Source organism: Dendrobates tinctorius, unplaced genomic scaffold, assembly GCF_039654945.1.
Source record: "Dendrobates tinctorius isolate UK_male_01 unplaced genomic scaffold, ASM3965494v1 ptg000028l, whole genome shotgun sequence".
Classification (NCBI taxonomy): domain Eukaryota; kingdom Metazoa; phylum Chordata; class Amphibia; order Anura; family Dendrobatidae; genus Dendrobates; species Dendrobates tinctorius.
Window position 1 is genome coordinate 79,233,474 of NW_027361696.1, and position 17,864 is coordinate 79,251,337.

General features: G+C 46.5%; 1 protein-coding gene across 2 annotated transcripts in view; it reads left to right on the forward strand.

The window, feature by feature from the left end:
* Positions 1–2,960: 2,960 nt before the first annotated feature.
* The window catches only part of MBOAT7 (membrane bound acylglycerophosphatidylinositol O-acyltransferase MBOAT7), a 42,691-nt gene continuing 27,787 nt past the window's right edge, over positions 2,961–17,864 (forward strand). Inside the window, exon 1 of one of the 2 annotated variants that reach the window (XM_073571034.1) lies at positions 2,961–3,282. The gene's annotated coding sequence lies outside the window, so the exon portion shown is untranslated. The remainder of the gene's footprint in view (positions 3,283–17,864) is intronic. The other variant, XM_073571033.1, reaches the window with a different exon arrangement.

The window sequence follows — 17,864 nt, forward strand, 5'->3', positions numbered from 1 at the left end:
CCCGCGTCCGAGGCTCCGTCACTGAATGACGGCACATTGCTAGCTCATGCTGATTATGGCATGCGTTGGCTATGCGTTCGATAATAGGGGTTAATGGCATAACGCAATGTGACCCCAGCCTGACGGCAAAGACATTTTACAATAGAAATGAAGAGGAAGATTCTAGCAAGGATTTTTCAGTGATTTTTTTAGGTGTTTTTCTGGAACAGCTCTCCGGCTCCTCCGTCACATCGCACCTTGGTGTTCACTTTAGGCCAAGGGCTTTCAGCCGCGAACAGACCTCTGGGGCTTAAGGCCAGAAGTTGTGGCTCGGTGTTCACTCGAGACCAGGTCTTCCAGCCGAGAGTAGGCCCTGGACCATGTACAGTGACCTCCAGGACCGGCCAGTGTGACGGAGGACCAGACATCGGGCAGGAAGCCTCTGTCACCCCTGGTTCGCTGTCCAGTTCTCTGTGCCTCTGTCACTGCGCATCTTCTGTCAAGGTGACCGTAAGCAAATTACAAACACAGTCTATATTCTCCAGTATGAGATTGTGTTTTTTTTTATTCAATTCCACTCAAATAAATTGGCCCATCTCTAGTCTCCATATGGCCACTCCACCAAATCAATGGCGGATGTGAGAAAACTTTGATGTCCCAGGATATGAGCAGCAGAGCAGGAGCCGCGTGTACTTTGCACTATAGTGCACTGTCTGTGACACTGGACTGCAGTCCTGAACAGGTTAATCCCGTACGCTTTACGTACAAACCTTTCCTTCCGCCCCTCACAATTTGAGTGATGGATTAGCAGCCAATCACCATTCAGCGACGCCAGGTCTTCCAATCGGCTTTGAGAATGCGAGTCGGGGTTGATGAGGTCACTAGGAAGCAGCTCATCCCATGGAGTGAGGTAGTGATGGGAAGCTCGGCTCTTTTTCGTGATCTGGCTCATTCGGCTCAGCTCACCATAAAGAGCCGGCTCTTTTGGCTCTTTAAACGGCTCTTTTTTAAAATAGAAATCCGTTTTCCACAGTCCTCGTTCTAGGTCTTTGCCTGTGAAGTGAGGGCCTCATTCTCCCCGTGTGACGCAGTGTAGACTGTTAGGCTGGTTTCACATTAGCGCTTTTTAAGCGCACGCACGGCCGGGGGTAGCTCCGCCCCCGAGCCGGCTCTCTGCCCGGCGTGCCCGCCCCTTGCTTGTAGCGCCGCCTCCTAGCGCACAGCGGCGTCTGCGATCGGCGCACCCTATCTTTAGCATAGGGTGCGCAGATCGTGCGCAGGCCGTGCGCTAGTTGCGCTTTGACCTGCGCTGCGCACTTTTGACGGTGCGCCGTGCGCGCCAAAATCCGAAAAGTTTGATTTTGGCGCGCACGGCGCACCGTCAAAAGTGCGCAGCGCAGGTCAAAGCGCAACTAGCGCACGGCCTGCGCACGATCTGCGCACCCTATGCTAAAGATAGGGTGCGCCGATCGCAGACGCCGCTGTGCGCTAGGAGGCGGCGCTACAAGCAAGGGGCGGGCACGCCGGGCAGAGAGCCGGCTCGGGGGCGGAGATACCCCCGGCCGTGCGTGCGCTTAAAAAGCACTAATGTGAAACCAGCCTTACCCCTCCCTTAGGGCTCATACTCACTAGCGAGAGACTCGGACGATTCTTGTGCGAGTCTCACGCATGAAAACCTGGCACTGCCGCCGGCAATGGGACCGGAGGGGGCGGCTGCATAGAAGTACATGTAACCACACGCTCCGGTCCGAGTGCTGGTGGCAGTGCCGGGTTTTCATGCGTGAGACTTGCACGAGAATCACGTGCGTCCCTCACAAGTGAGTGTAAGCCGTTAGCAGCAACAACTGCCGTCGTCTATCCTCCTCCCTGTAGTGTTGTCCTGAATCCTCCTGGCCCTGCGTTCAACAGGATCGTTACATAGCGGCACTAACGCTGTAACGGATGAGGTAACGCACCCATTGGCCGCAATGATACTAACGCTGTAACAGATGAGGTAACGCACCCATTGGCCGCAATGATACTAACGCATCCAAAATCGGCATTATGCGTTACTTCATGACGCACCCACAAATGCTGCAGACCGCGTTCAAGGGTGCGTCATGAAGTAACGCATCATGCTGATTTTGGATGCGTTAGTATCATTGTGGCCAATGGGTGCGTTACCTCATCCGTTACAGCGTTAGTATCATTGCGGCCAATGGGTGCGTTACCTCATCTGTTACAGCGTTAGTATCATTACGGCCGATGGGTGCGCTAACACATCCGTTACAGCGTTAGTGCCGCTATGTAACGATCCCGTTGAACGCAGGGCCATAAACGCAATGTGAACCTGGCCTAACACTATGAGAAGATATACCAAACAATGTGCTGAGCCTCTCCTCCTACACAGACCATATACTGTATGTATACGCCATGGATGAGGGGCCAGTAAAGTGTATCTTTATTTGGGACTAAGGGTGCGTGCACACGCTGCGGATTCTGCTGCGGTTCCGGCCCCTGCGGGTCCTCAGCAGTTTTTGCTGCGGTGTACAGTACCATTATTCCCTATGGGAATACAAAACCGCAGTGCAGACGGTGTGGATTTTTCTGCGTGGTTTTTCTGCGGTTTTGAAACCGCAGAAAGAATTGATATGTCGATTCTTTCTGCGGATTCCACTGCGGTTTGCCATCTCCTCCATTGAGGAGATGAAAAACTGCAGGGCAAAACCGCAGCGCAATCCGCAGGTAAAACCGCAGGTCTTTTGACCTGCAGATTTACCTGCGGATTTTACAAAATCCGCGCGGCCAAATCCGCACTTAAAGGTAACGCACAGGTCATTGCAGATGATGATGATGATGACAAACAATGTGCTGCGTCCCTCCTCTTACACACAGTCACACACCATATATGCCATGGAGGAACTGGCAGGATATATTTGGTACTGAAGGGTTAACTCACGTGCATTTATTCACATCTCCTCCTCTCCTCACTGCTCCTCCCCCCAGATGAGTCACAGTTTGGATTCACTGCTTCCAGGCGCCAGAAAAAAAAAAAACCGGCTCATTCACCCTGCAGAGCCTGCTCATTTCGCTCACAGGAGGGAGCCGGCTCTTTGTATCGGATCGTTCACGAACGACACATCACTAGAGTGAGGACTCGGGGGTGGTGGCCGCTGTGACAGGGTTCCTGTTACCTCTCCTGCCTAATGAATGGTTCCTCATTAAACAACCAGTGTGCTGAGCCTCCCCCCGCTGCTGCCTCGCTTCTGCGCCTCCACTGGAAGGTAAGGAGGGCGGCCCCGGTACTTGTGTGGTATCATACAGGTGAGAGCAGTTGCGGCGCTCTGCTGCCCCTCCAGTATCAGGTCTGCCTCAGTGTACTCCTGTACTATCAGGCAATACTTCCGTCACTATAGCGCCATATGGAGCTATTATCTTATACTCTTTATATAGCGACTTTATAGTATTTATAGTCTATGTATGTTATTGTATTTAGTGATGAGCGAATTTGTTCTTTTTTGTCCCCGAATCTGACTTTGACATATTTGTGCTGAATCTATGTGTTCTGGTCGGTTCTGAACATATTAGGTAATTTCTACTTCCATTGACTCTAATGCTGTTCGGCGAATATTGCAGAAACAATATTCAATGCCGATCTTATTCGGAACTGAATCCGAACAAATTCGCTCCTCTAAAAATGTGTTTTTATATTGTTATATTTGTATGTTTTTTTTATATTTTACTTATATTTTGATTCTATTTGTACATTATTTTGTTTCTAACTTTATTTATATTTTTGTTTATATTTGGCTATATTTTTATATTCTTTGTATTTTTTTATATAGCTATTTTATGTTAATTTTTTACATTTTATTGTGTTGTATAATTTGTATTAAATAACATGTAAAAATATAAAATGGCTATAATATAAAATAACATACAAATATAATTATTATTTGCATATTATACTAGGTATAGTCATATTTTTATATTATAGCTATCTTATATTGTTTATATAATCTATATTTATGATATTTTTCATATATTTTATTTTCCATTTTATCGTGTAAATGTTTTTTGACTTTCTGAAACTAATGCATTTTTGTATAACTCGGTGACTTGTAGTTGGGCTGTACACTTGTTGTCTCCCCCATTTTAGCCACCCAAAGCGGTGTACACTGTTTTACTCCCCCCTGTGGGTGATGGTGGGACATTGTGCAAGTTTTCTTTATAGAAATCTCTTACCTACGGTATATTTGTACATGAGGCCACACAGCGGCTGACACAGACAGAACAGTCCATGGGCCCTTGTTTGTGACCGAAGCTGCTTATGCTAGTTTCACATTAGCGCTTTTGAGCGCAGCGACGGCCGCCACTAAGCCCCACCCCCTGCCACGCCTCCGCCGGTAGCTCCGCCTACCGGCGCATGACACTGCATGCGTCCTGCGTCCCCTATCTTTATCACTGGGGGCGCAGGCCGTACGCAGTATGCGTTTGGCGGCGCATGCGTCCTTTTCACGGTGCGCCGACCAGCGCCAAACGCAACCCGCCGCAGTTTGGTTGCGCTCGGCGCACCGTGAAAAGGACGCATGCGCCGCCAAACGCATACTGCGCACGGCCTGCGCCCCCAGTGATAAAGATAGGGGACGCATGCAGCGTCATGCGCCGGTAGGCGGAGCTACCGGCGGAGGCGGGGCTTAGCGGCGGCCGTGCGCGGGCCGTCGCTGCGCTCAAAAGCACAAATGTGAAACTAGCCGGAGGTGCATTTGGCCCCCTTACCTCTCAGGCCCCGGTGCACCAATATAATGTTCGTCCCTGGGTGAGAGATCACACCTTGTTGGATGGAATGTATTCCTGTGATGTTATGTAGGATGCATAATTCCAATGCTATGGAGCCGAGGATGCTTCTTGAGAAACTTAAAGGGATATTCCTATTTCATGCAATTTTAAACTAAGAACTGGATGGCCCTGATCTCTGTCCTACCTGATAAGGAGGCTGCCACATCCCGATGGGGGACTAAGGGCTCATACTCACATGCGAGAAACTCAAGACGAGTCTCGCACGTCAATACCCGGCACTCGGATCGGAGCGTTCAGCTGCATGCCGGCGGCAGTGTTGGGTATTGAGATACGAGACTCGTCCAAGTTTCTCACATGTGAGTATGAACTCTATTAGGATATTCCAGATTTGATGCAGCTTCTACATCAAGGACCATACAACATGGAGGTTCCTTAATTCTGTTCTCGCTGGTAGAGAGATGGCCACACATGGTGGACTTTGTAAACAGCCAAGTTCACTTTCTGAGTGGTTCCTCAACTTCCTTAAGGCTAAGTTCACACTGGGTGTTTGAAGCTTTTTTTTTTTCTGCAGCAAAACCTGAGTGCTTGGCAGGAAAGAAGCTGCGGCAAGATGAAAAACACTGAAAGAAGAGACATTCTGTGTCCAAAAAACAAGCAAAGCGCAAAACACTGATGACATGCATGAGATTTCTGAAATTTCATAGACATGGCTGGTACAGTCAAATGCAGCTGAAAACTAGCTTAAAAAAGCAGCAAGAACACCCAGTATGAACTTAACCTTAAAGGGAATCTTTCACCTCATTTTTGGCTTATAAGCTGTGGCCACCCCATCAGGGGCTTATCTACAGAATTCTGTAATGCTGTACATAAGCCCCCGATGTAACCTGAAAGAGAAGGAAAAACAAGTTAGATTATACTCACCCAGGGGGGCGGTGGGTGTCGCGGTCCGGCGCCTCCCATCTTCTTGCGATGGCGTCATCCTTCTTCTGCCGCAGCTCCTGCGCAGGTGTACTATATCTGCCCTGTTGAGGGCAGAGTGAAGTACTGAAGTACGCAGGGAAAGGTCAGAGAGGTCCGGCGCCTGAGCTGCGGCAGAAGTGAGAAGGAGGACGGCACCGGACCTCGACACCTATCGGACCGGACGCCGGGGTGAGTATAATCTAACTTGTTTTTCTTATCTTTCAGGTTATATCGGGGGCTTATCTACAGCATTACAGAATTCTGTAGCTAAGCCCCTAATGGGGGTGGCCGCATCTCATAGGCCAAAAAATAGGTGAGAGATTCCCTTTAATGGTTTGTATTGTTTCAGAAAACCCATATCCCCCCAATTGCAGTAACTGTACTCTACTCGCCCTCCTTGGGTTCAGTGCTGAGTCTCTGCCAATGTTCTTGGTGCATGTGACTGCAGTGCTGACATAACGTCATCAGCGCTGTAGCCAATCTTTGAGCTCTGAGGCTCGTGCCATTGACTCTGATCTCACTGGGAAAAAAATAAAATATTGCTTATAAAAAGTTGACTTGTTTTTTTGTTTGGTGAAATCAAGAAGTTGAAAGTTCAGAGATGTGAGGGCGATCATTTGCCCAAAGAACTGCTAGACCATTATTAAAGAGAATCGAGGAGTGGGAGAGGAGATTTACCAAAATTAGCAATAGATCCAATTACTTGCTGTAGATTCTTCCACCATTGTGTGCACGTGCAGTGCCCTCCATTGGAGTCTTGGGGTACGTGCCCACCTTCAGGAATAGAAGCGGTTTGGATACAGTGTATTTCTAGAAATTCCATGCCTACTGTGCTCTTTTTTTTTTTTTTTTAATGCTGCAGAAACTGACCCGCAGAATATCAATTTCTGTAGCTGAGATGCTAGCCTCCTCCGCATACTTCCCCTGAATACTGTCATTAGATGCAGTAAATATACATAGCTCCCAAAAACAGATGCGTCATTTCGAATGCACAGAAAATGCGTTGCGTCCAAAAGGCTGCCATTCCTGATCGCGGACACGAAGCCTTATACGTGTGATGGATCCGGATTCCTGCTATATTTGGCGCCACAATGCTGGCGTCACTGGAGATCTACATTTTTGTTACCATACCAACTGATTCACGTGGGCCGTCAACATAAGAGAATCTGCTGAGGATTCTTCTAAAAAGACACTTTATTGAAAATAGTGTTGGATATAATTAAGGAATATTAGCTAAAAAAAACCCCCAAAAAACAGATACAATGCATTGCAGAGGAGGGAGCCGCTCACCTTGCAGGCCCCCCTAACACCTCTGTACTAAAAGCTTTTAAAATCCAATGCAAAAAAAGTTGTTGGAACTGCTATTCTTGGTTCTCTTTGGAAAATGCAGGAGGCTCCTGAAAAATGGAGGAACCTCCCAATCTCCTGTGTGCCACTGAAATCTTCCTGAAAATAGTAACATCTGTAAGGTTACTTTAGAAGTGTCGGCAAGATGCTTCATCTTCAGACTGAGCCCGAATATCCAACCACATTAAAGGCTCATTCACACGTCAGTATTTGGTCAGTATTTTGCGTCAGTGTTTGTATGCCAAAGCCAGGAATGGAACTTACCAAGAAAAAAATATAATTGAAAGACTGATCTTTGTTTTGGAGACACTCCTGGTTTTGGCATACAAATACTGATGAAATACTGATCAAAAATACTGATGTGTGAAAGAGGCCTAAAAGGGTTGTCTGGCCTTAGGATTGGGCTTCAGTATCATAGACTGGACAACCCTGATCTAAGAATAGGTCATTAGTATCATAAGGGTAGGTCGTGAGTAGCATAAGGGGTGGACTACCCCTTGCCCATGGGTAGGTCATGGGTATCATATACTGTGTGTGTGTGTGTGTAGGTGTATATATATATATATATATATATATATATATATATATATATATATATATATATATATCTAATATATAAAGCTCAAAGTGTATGTGTGTGTGTATGTCCGGGATAGGAATCCGCACCGTCGCAGCTACAGCCACAAAATTTGGCACAGTCACACATCTGGACCCAGAGAGCGTCCTAAGATATGTTGTGAGGTGAAATTTTAACCCCGCGCGTTCCAATTCACCAAACAATTTTGCCCCATCTACATAATGGGGGGAAAAAGTGTGTGCGTGTCAAGCCCCGCACCTCATTATGATGTCAACATGGTTGCCATGGCGGCGCTGATTCGTCATAGGTTGCAAGCCCCGCCGCTCATTATTATGTCATAATGGTTGACTATGGGATGGAGGATGTGTGATGGGGTATATGGGCACTGGACTATGGGATGGAGGATATGTATGATGGGTATATGGGCACTGGACTATGGGATGGAGGATATGTATGATGGGTATATGGGCACGGGACTATGGGATGGAGGATATGTATGATGGGTATATGGTCACGGGCCTATGGGATGGAGGATATGTATGATGGGTATATGGTCACGGGCCTATGGGATGGAGGATATGTATGATGGTTATATGGGCACGGGACTATGGGATGGAGGATAATTATAATTTGTTGTAACTAACCACAGTTAGTTACTATGTCCGGGATTGGCATCCGCACCGTCGCAGCTACAGCCACAAAATTTGGCACAGTCACACGTCTGGACCCCGAGAGCGTCCTAACCTATGTTAGGTGAAATTTTAACACCGCACGTTCCAATTCACCAAACAATTTTGCCCCTATCTACATAATGGGGGAAAAAGTGTGTGCGTGTCAAGTCCCGCCTCCTCATTATGATGTCACAATGGTTGCCATGGCGACGCTGATGTCATCATAGGTTGCTGCCCCGCCGCTCATTATGATGTCGTCATGGTTGACTATGGGATGGAGGATGTGTGATGGGTATATGGGCATGGGACTATGGGATGGAGGATGTGTGATGGGTATATGGGCACGGGCCTATGGGATCGTGGATATGTATGATGGGCATATGGGCACGGCACTGTGGGATGGAGGATATTTATAATTTGCTATAACCACAGTTAGTTACTATGCCCGGGCAGTGCCGGGCTCTTCAGCTAGTGTGTGTGTGTGTGTATATATAATGTCTTTTTGAATGTTTTTTTTATGGAAATTAGTGAATAGGGCATTTTCCTCTGCTTCCGTTGACTCTCTATTCAAATTTGGAGTGCTTTTTGTAGAAGACATGTCTCAAGAATTGTGAAAATGAGGATGAGTGACCTCATGGAGATCAACATCCAACACTGCGGAGACACCATCACATGTTTCTCAACGCAGTGATTCTAGAGCAATGCCCCCATCCCTTATGGGAAATATGCAAAAGCATGCAAAACACAAGCCGCGGAGACACCATCACGTGTTTCTCAACGCAAGCAATGACTAGCCAGGTCTTTCCCTGGGAAGGAACAACCACGGGAAGGGCAGTCTCCAATGAAGGAAACCACCTATGCCAAAACATGGTATCCATCCACAGACAGCTGATTCGGGGTATTGCCCCTCATCAGTGTGGAGTAGGAAACTGGCTAGTAGGAGCAATGCCTAGTAAAAGACTGTGAAAATGAGGATGTGACCTCATGGAGATCAACATCCAACACTGCGGAGACACCATCACATGTTTCATGAACTGTGATCCGTATGTCATCCGATTGGAATGCGAGGATGCAATTTTCTCACATCTAAGCATCCGTGTGACATCTGTATGGCGAGATTTACTCGCAACCTTGAGATAGAGATATATAATTTCATACAGTTCTACATAGCAGAATAGCTGCTAAATCAATTGTCTGCTTCAGTAAAATCATTACAAAACTCGACATGAAGTGACACATGGTTTACGTACAGTAAACCATTTAATTTATTTTTTTTATGTCTTTGACTAATTAGGGTGTGTGTAAAATTTGGGACATGTAGGTGTTAAATTAAGGGGTTAATTTGTTGAAGAAATTGCGTGGGCTCCTGTGGCAATTTCTCTGCTAGAGAGGGAAAGCCAGTGAGTGAGGGCAGATATTAATAGCCCAGAGAGGGACCATTGTTTTTGTCTATAAGATGCGCCTTTTCTGGCACTCAGCCACTCTATTCCCATTGCCTTTAGCGGTGGATAATGGGTTAATAATAATGGGTTAATGTCACCTTGCTATTGAAAGGTGACATTAAGCCGAGTTAATAATGGAGAGGTGTCAGTAAGACACCTCTCCATTATTAACCCTAGAATAGTAAAGGGTTAAAAAAACACACATTAATTAAAAATTATCTGCTAATCCAAAAAAAAGCCCTAAAAAAAAAAATAAAAACACAACAATATACATACCTCTCCGCTGTTCAGTCAGGTCACCCGCTGCAATCTATCACAAGGGGTTAACTAGTTTACAGCGGGGACCGGAGCTAATGCATCCAGCCCCGCTGTAAACCACTACAGAATGAATGAATTCATGTCTGCGCAGCCTCCCTGGCTGACCAGAGATGAACTAATAAGCGTGGAAAGTTTCTGAACTTTTTCCCACGCTCATCAGTTCACCTCAGGTCAGCCAGGGACTCCGCACAGCCTCACTGACTAACGCTGACGTCACTGAGGCTGCGCGGAGTCCCTGGCTGACCTGAGGCGAACTGATAATTTGTATCAAGCCCCGCCCACTCCACATGCAAAGCCCCGTATAATACCTAAAAAAAAAAAAAATAAATATATATATATATATACACAGTGTGTGTATGTGTGTGTGTGTGTATATATATATATATATATATATATATATATATATATATATATATATATATATATATATATATTAGTATTTCATAGGCATCTTCTTGAGCACAACAGGTTACACTTGCTGTGCTGCCCATAGCAACCAATCACTAAGCGTCTTTCATTTCACCAGAGCTATTTAAAAGATGAAAGCTGAGCTGTGATTGGTTGCTATGAGCAACAGTTTTCCCGCTCCACAACACCTCAGCAGACACTGACCGTGTGGGAGAAATCTAGCATCCCTGGGAACATAAGCTGCCAGCCATTGTCTGCCCCAGACAGGAGCAGAGAGCAAATGACAGAAATGAATCACCCCCTCCTCTATTGTTACTGGCGTAGAAAATCGCATCATCAGCGGCCGCACACAGAGCCGCACTGCCAGGTTACATAACAGCACATCTCCAGGAACTTCCTGCTCAGCGCCACCCAGCTCGGAACTATGGGATGGAGAATGTCTGATGGGTTTATGGGCACGGGACTCTGGGATGGAGGATGGGTATATGGGCACGGGACTCTGGGATGGAGGATAATTATAATTTGTTATAACCAAGGTTATTACTATGCCAGGGCAACGCCGGGCACTTCAGATAGTATTACATAAAACCACAGATTTTATATCCTGTACAACTAAACTTGTAGAAGGTCTTATTTTTCCTGTGCATGTTTCGTTACTTAGGAAAAACTATTATACCTTTTAAAAACTAGATTTTGTGAACATTATCGTTCTTTTACATCAGGAAAGGGTGTAAGACTTAATTTATTTTATTCACTTATGTAGCGCCATTAATTCCACGTCTTACAGCCATCATCACTGTCCCCAGTGGGGCTCACAATCTAGATTCCCTATCAGTATGTCTTTGGAGTGTGGGAGGAAACTGGAGAACCCAGAGAAAACCCATGCAAACACTGGGAGAACATGCAAACTCCAAGATGTTGTCCTTGTTGGGATTTGATCCCAGGAATCCAGCGCTGCAGCGCTAACCACTGAGCCACCGTGCTATTAACCATATGCAGGTAAAACACTTCAGATTCAGACACCTTGTGTTTTGCCAATCTTGAAGTGGTTAATTATCCACCCCAAGATGGTAACCACAACAATATACTACTTAGACATGAAATTAAATGGATCATGAAAACCAAAGCACAAGGTCCCATTGGATTAAATTATAAACTTGATATATTTTTCCTCTAATTTACAATAATACATTTTATTTCTATAACGCTGACATATTCCGCAGCACTTTACATTTCAGAGGGGACTTGTACAGACAATATACATTACAGCATAACAATAATCACATAGATCATAACAGATACCAAGAGGAATGAGGGCTCTGCTCGCAAGCTTACAATCTGAGGAAAAAAGGGGAGACATGAAAGGTGGGTGGTAACAGTTGCCCTGATTGTATGGACCAGCCATAATGTTAAGTGTGTAACAGTACAGATGCAGAGGGCTAATGGATGCATAAAGCGTGTGGGAACATGATGCGAGGAACCTGGTTATGGTAAAAAACTTTTGGCTGTGCCACATAGGGATAGATTAGGTTAATGTGTTGAGGCGGTAGGCCAGTCTGAATAAATGAGTTTTCAGGGCACGCTTAAAATTGTGGGGATTGGGGACTAATTGTATTGACCTGGGAAGTGCATTCCAAAGAATTGGCGCAGCACGTGTTTAGTCTTGAAGACGGGAGTGGGAGGTTCTGATTATTGAGGATGCTAACCTCAGGTCATCAGCAGAACGGAGGGCGTGGGTAGGATGGTATACTGAAACAAGGGAGGAGATGTAGGGTGATGCTGAGCAATGAAGAGCTTTGTGGGTGAGGGTAATAAGTTTGTACTGGATTCTGGAGTGGATGGGTAGCCAGTGTAATGACTGGCACAAGGTAGAGGCATCGGTGTAACGATTGGCGAGGAATATGATCCTGGCAGCAGCATTCAAGACAGATTGGAGGGTGGAGAGTTTGATAAGAGGGAGACCGATTAGAAGAGAGTTACAATAGTCGAGACGAGAATGAAGTCGAGATAACCAGAGTGAGCCAGTGATCGGATGTGGGGGACAAAGGAAAGCTCGGAGTCAAGTATGACCCCAAGACAGCGGGCATGTTGCTGGGGAGTACTAGTAGAACCACACATGGAAATGGCAATGTCGGGTATAGGTACATTAGTAGCGGGAGGAAACACAAGAATTTCAGTCTGACAGGTTCAGTTTCAGATATAGTGAGGACATGATGTTAGACACAGCGTTTAGACAATTGCCGGTGTTTTCTAGAAAGGCTGGCGTGATGTCAGGAGAAGAAGCATATAATTGGGTGTCGTCAGCATAGAGATGGTACTGGAAACCAAATCTACTGATTGTTTGACCAATAGGGGCAGTATACAAAGAGAAGAGGAGGGGGCCTAGGACTGATCCTTGAGGAACCCCAACAGTAAGGGGAAGATGAGAGGAGGAGGAGGAGCCAGCAAAAGATACAGTAAAGGAGCGGTCAGAGAGATAGGAGGAGAACCAGGAGAGAACGGTGTCCTTGAGGCCAATGGAACGGAGCATAGTGAGGAGGAGCTGATGATCCACAGTGTCGAATGCTGCAGAGAGATCCAAGAGAATTAGCATGGAGTAATGACTATTTGATTTAGCTGTTAGTAGATCATTAGAGACTTTAGTGAGGGCAGTTTCAGTAGAATGTAAAGAGCGGAAACCGGATTTGAGAGGATCGAGAAGTTTTCTGAGAGATGGCGGATAAGACGGGAGTGGACCAAGCGTTCCAGGAATTTAGAGATGAAGGGAAGATTAGAAACAGGTCTATAGCTAGCGGCACAGTTTTGGTCGAGGGATGGTTTTTTAAGTAGTGGATGTATGATGGCATGCTTAAATGAGGAGGGAAAGATACCAGAAGAGAGAGAGAGGTTAAATATTTTAGTTAGGTGAGGGGTGACAGCAGGGGAAAGGGTCTTGAGTAGATGTGACAGAAATGGGTCACTGGTGCAAGTGGTTGGGCGAGAAGATGCAAGGAGCCTGCTCACTTCTTCTTCTGTGACTGGTTCAAAATCAGAGCGTGAGCTAGATGCAGTGGGGGAGGGAGGACAGTGCATGGTATGAGGTGATTGGGAGATAATTTCCTGTCGGATCTGGTCAATTTTTTTCTTTGAAGTAATTGGCCAGATCGTCAGCTCGAAGCTCCGTGGTAGGGGCCTGTACTCTTGGGTTGAGTAGAGAATGAAAAGTGTCAAAGAGACGTTTAGGGTTATTGGACAGTGAAGTGATGAGGGTGTTGAAATAGGTTTGTTTTGAGAAGTGAAGGTCAGTGTTGTATGTTTGAAGCATAAACTTATAATGGATGAAATCTTCGGGTAGGTTGGATTTTCTCCACAGACGTTCGGCGCACCTGGAGCACCGCTGCAGGAAACGTGTTTGCAGGGTGTGCCAGGGTTGTCGCTGTCTGTGTTGTGGTGTTCTATGTATAGGAGGAGCAAATTCATCCAGGGCACTTTGAAGTGTATCATTGTAATGCTTCAATGCAGAATCGGGACATGAAAGGGAGGAGATAGGGGCCAATGAAGACTGCAATATTTCTGTCCAAAAATGTAATTACTATATATCTATTTTATTGCACATAGTTGTGTTTGTTTGATAACGCTACATATTTTTTTCACCTTACACTGAAAGGTCAGCCCTGTTTAAGGGAGTGACCTTATATAATTACCCACTTGGACCTGTTGAAGCGTTGTTAGGCGAAACAGCCGTTGTCCACTCTGTCTCTCCCAACATACCTCTGTAAACTGCACATCTTGTTTATGTCCAGATCCCACTGCATGGAATAAAAGGACTACGGTATTATATATTACTTGAACTGGTGAGTGCTGCATATGTTCTAACATCTACTGAGAACTTTGTATATTTCATGTAGAGCACCTAACACTGTTCAATGAGCTGCTGTGGCTCTAAGTTGGCGAGTCTACCATCCTTCCATGAGACTTTCTTTGCTGTCTGTTTTCTACTTGTTTCTTTGAATACTTCTTATATGCAGAATTTTTTGTGGATTTCTCTGCTTTTACAAAGAAAATGGTTGAATCTGTGGTGAAAATCTGCAAGAGCAGACTGAGAAGCTTAAAATCCATAGCAGTTTCAAGTGAGGTGGGGGGGAAGCAGCATGTGAGTGAGATTAGTGAAATCTCATCCACTGCTGATTTTACTGCTGATATCCGTCTTTGGCCAAGAATCTGTCCCTCTTAATATTTGACCCAAATCACTACGGACTCCTTCTTTTTACCCAAGTTCTCGCTGCACTTGTGTTTGCCGAGAGCCTATAATATCAGTGGCAGCTACAGTTGAAACCAGAAGTTTCCATAGAATATATACAGTTAGGTCCATATATATTTGGACAGAGACAAAATTTTTCTAATTTTGGTTCTAGACATTACCACAATTAATTTTAAACAAAACAATTCAGATGCAGTTGAAGTTCAGAATTTCAGCTTTCATTTGAGGGTATCCACATTAAAATTGGATGAAGGGTTTAGGAGTTCAGGGTTTAGGGTTCAGCTCCTTAACATGTGCCATCCTGTTTTTAAAGGGGGGAAAAAAGTACCGTATATACTTGTATATAAGCCGACCACCCCCCGCCCCCCCTAATTTTGCCACAAAAAACTGGGAAAACTTATTGACTTGTGTATAAGCCAAGGGTGGAATCCATAGACTATGCCCCCCATATGCTGCTCCATAGAATATGCCCCCCCATATGCTGCTCCATAGAATATGCCCCCCCATATGCTGCTCCATAGAATATGCCCCCCCATATGCTGCTCCATAGAATATGCCCCCCATATGCAGCTCCATAGAATATGCTGCTCCATAGAATATGCCCCCCCATATGCTGCTCCATAGAATATGCCCCCCCCATATGCTGCTCCATAGAATATGCCCCCCATATGCAGCTCCATAGAATATGCTGCTCCATAGAATATGCCCCCCCATATGCTGCTCCATAGAATATGCCCCCCCATATGCTGCTCCATAGAATATGCCCCCCCATATGCTGCTCCATAGAATATGCCACCCCATATGCTGCTCCATAGAATATGCCACCCATATGCTGCTCCATAGAATATGCCACCCCATATGCTGCTCCATAGAATATGCCACCCCATATGCTGCTCCATAGAATATGCCACCCCATATGCTGCTCCATAGAATATGCCACCCCATATGCTGCTCCATAGAATATGCCACCCCATATGCTGCTCCATAGAATATGCCACCCCATATGCTGCTCCATAGAATATGCCACCCCATATGCTGCTCCATAGAATATGCCACCCCATATGCTGCTCCATAGAATATGCCACCCCATATGCTGCTCCATAGAATATGCCACCCCATATGCTGCTCCATAGAATATGCCACCCCATATGCTGCTCCATAGAATATGCCACCCCATATGCTGCTCCATAGAATATGCCACCCCATATGCTGCTCCATAGAATATGCCACCCCATATGCTGCTCCATAGAATATGCCACCCCATATGCTGCTCCATAGAATATGCCACCCCATATGCTGCTCCATAGAATATGCCACCCCATATGCTGCTCCATAGAATATGCCACCCCATATGCTGCTCCATAGAATATGCCACCCCATATGCTGCTCCATAGAATATGCCACCCCATATGCTGCTCCATAGAATATGCCACCCCATATGCTGCTCCATAGAATATGCCACCCCATATGCTGCTCCATAGAATATGCCACCCCATATGCTGCTCCATAGAATATGCCACCCCATATGCTGCTCCATAGAATATGCCACCCCATATGCTGCTCCATAGAATATGCCACCCCATATGCTGCTCCATAGAATATGCCACCCCATATGCTGCTCCATAGAATATGCCACCCCATATGCTGCTCCATAGAATATGCCACCCCATATGCTGCTCCATAGAATATGCCACCCCATATGCTGCTCCATAGAATATGCCACCCCATATGCTGCTCCATAGAATATGCCACCCCATATGCTGCTCCATAGAATATGCCACCCCATATGCTGCTCCATAGAATATGCCACCCCATATGCTGCTCCATAGAATATGCCACCCCATATGCTGCTCCATAGAATATGACCCCCCATATGCTGCTCCATAGAATATGACCCCCCATATGCTGCTCCATAGAATATGACCCCCCCATATGCTGCTCCATAGAATATGACCCCCCCATATGCTGCTCCATAGAATATGACCCCCCCATATGCTGCTCCATAGAATATGACCCCCCCATATGCTGCTCCATAGAATATGACCCCCCCATATGCTGCTCCATAGAATATGACCCCCCCATATGCTGCTCCATAGAATATGCCCCCCCCCATATGCTGCTCCATAGAATATGCCCCCCCCATATGCTGCTCCATAGAATATGCCCCCCCATATGCTGCTCCATAGAATATGCCCCCCCATATGCTGCTCCATAGAATATGCCCCCCCCATATGCTGCTCCATAGAATATGCCCCCCCATATGCTGCTCCATAGAATATGCCCCCCCCATATGCTGCTCCATAGAATATGCCCCCCCCATATGCTGCTCCATAGAATATGCCCCCCCCATATGCTGCTCCATAGAATATGCCCCCCCCCATATGCTGCTCCATAGAATATGCCCCCCCCCATATGCTGCTCCATAGAATATGCCCCCCCCCATATGCTGCTCCATAGAATATGCCCCCCCCATATGCTGCTCCATAGAATATGCCCCCCCCCATATGCTGCTCCATAGAATATGCCCCCCCCCATATGCTGCTCCATAGAATATGCCCCCCCCCATATGCTGCTCCATAGAATATGCCCCCCATACGCTTCAAAAAAAAAAAAAGCCATACTCGCCTCTCCTGGGTCCATCGCCGCTGTCTGCCGCTTCTTGTGTCAGTGACTGTTCAGCCAGCAGAGGGGCGGCACGCACTAACACGTCACCGTGCCCCCTGCTGCCTAAACGTCACTGACACAGGATGCAGCAGAGACAGCGGTGAGCAGCGATGGACAGGTGAATATGGCTATACCCACCCATCCTGCCGCGGTCTCTGCAGCCTCGCTCGCTTCTCCACTGTCTCCCTTCCTGTCTTCAGCGGTCACGTGGTACCGCTCATGAATATGCGCATATTCATGAGTGGTAATGAGCGGCACCACGTGACCGCTGAAGACAGGAAGGGAGACAGTGGAGAAGCGAGGGAGGCTGCAGAGACCACGGCAGGACAGGTAAGTATGATCTGACACCCCCGGTCCCCCTCCCCCGCCGACCCCCCCCCCCAGGTATATGACCCGTGTATAAGCCGAGAGGGGGACTTTCAGCCCAAAAAAAGGGCTGAAAATCTCGGCTTATACACGAGTATATACGGTAATTGGAC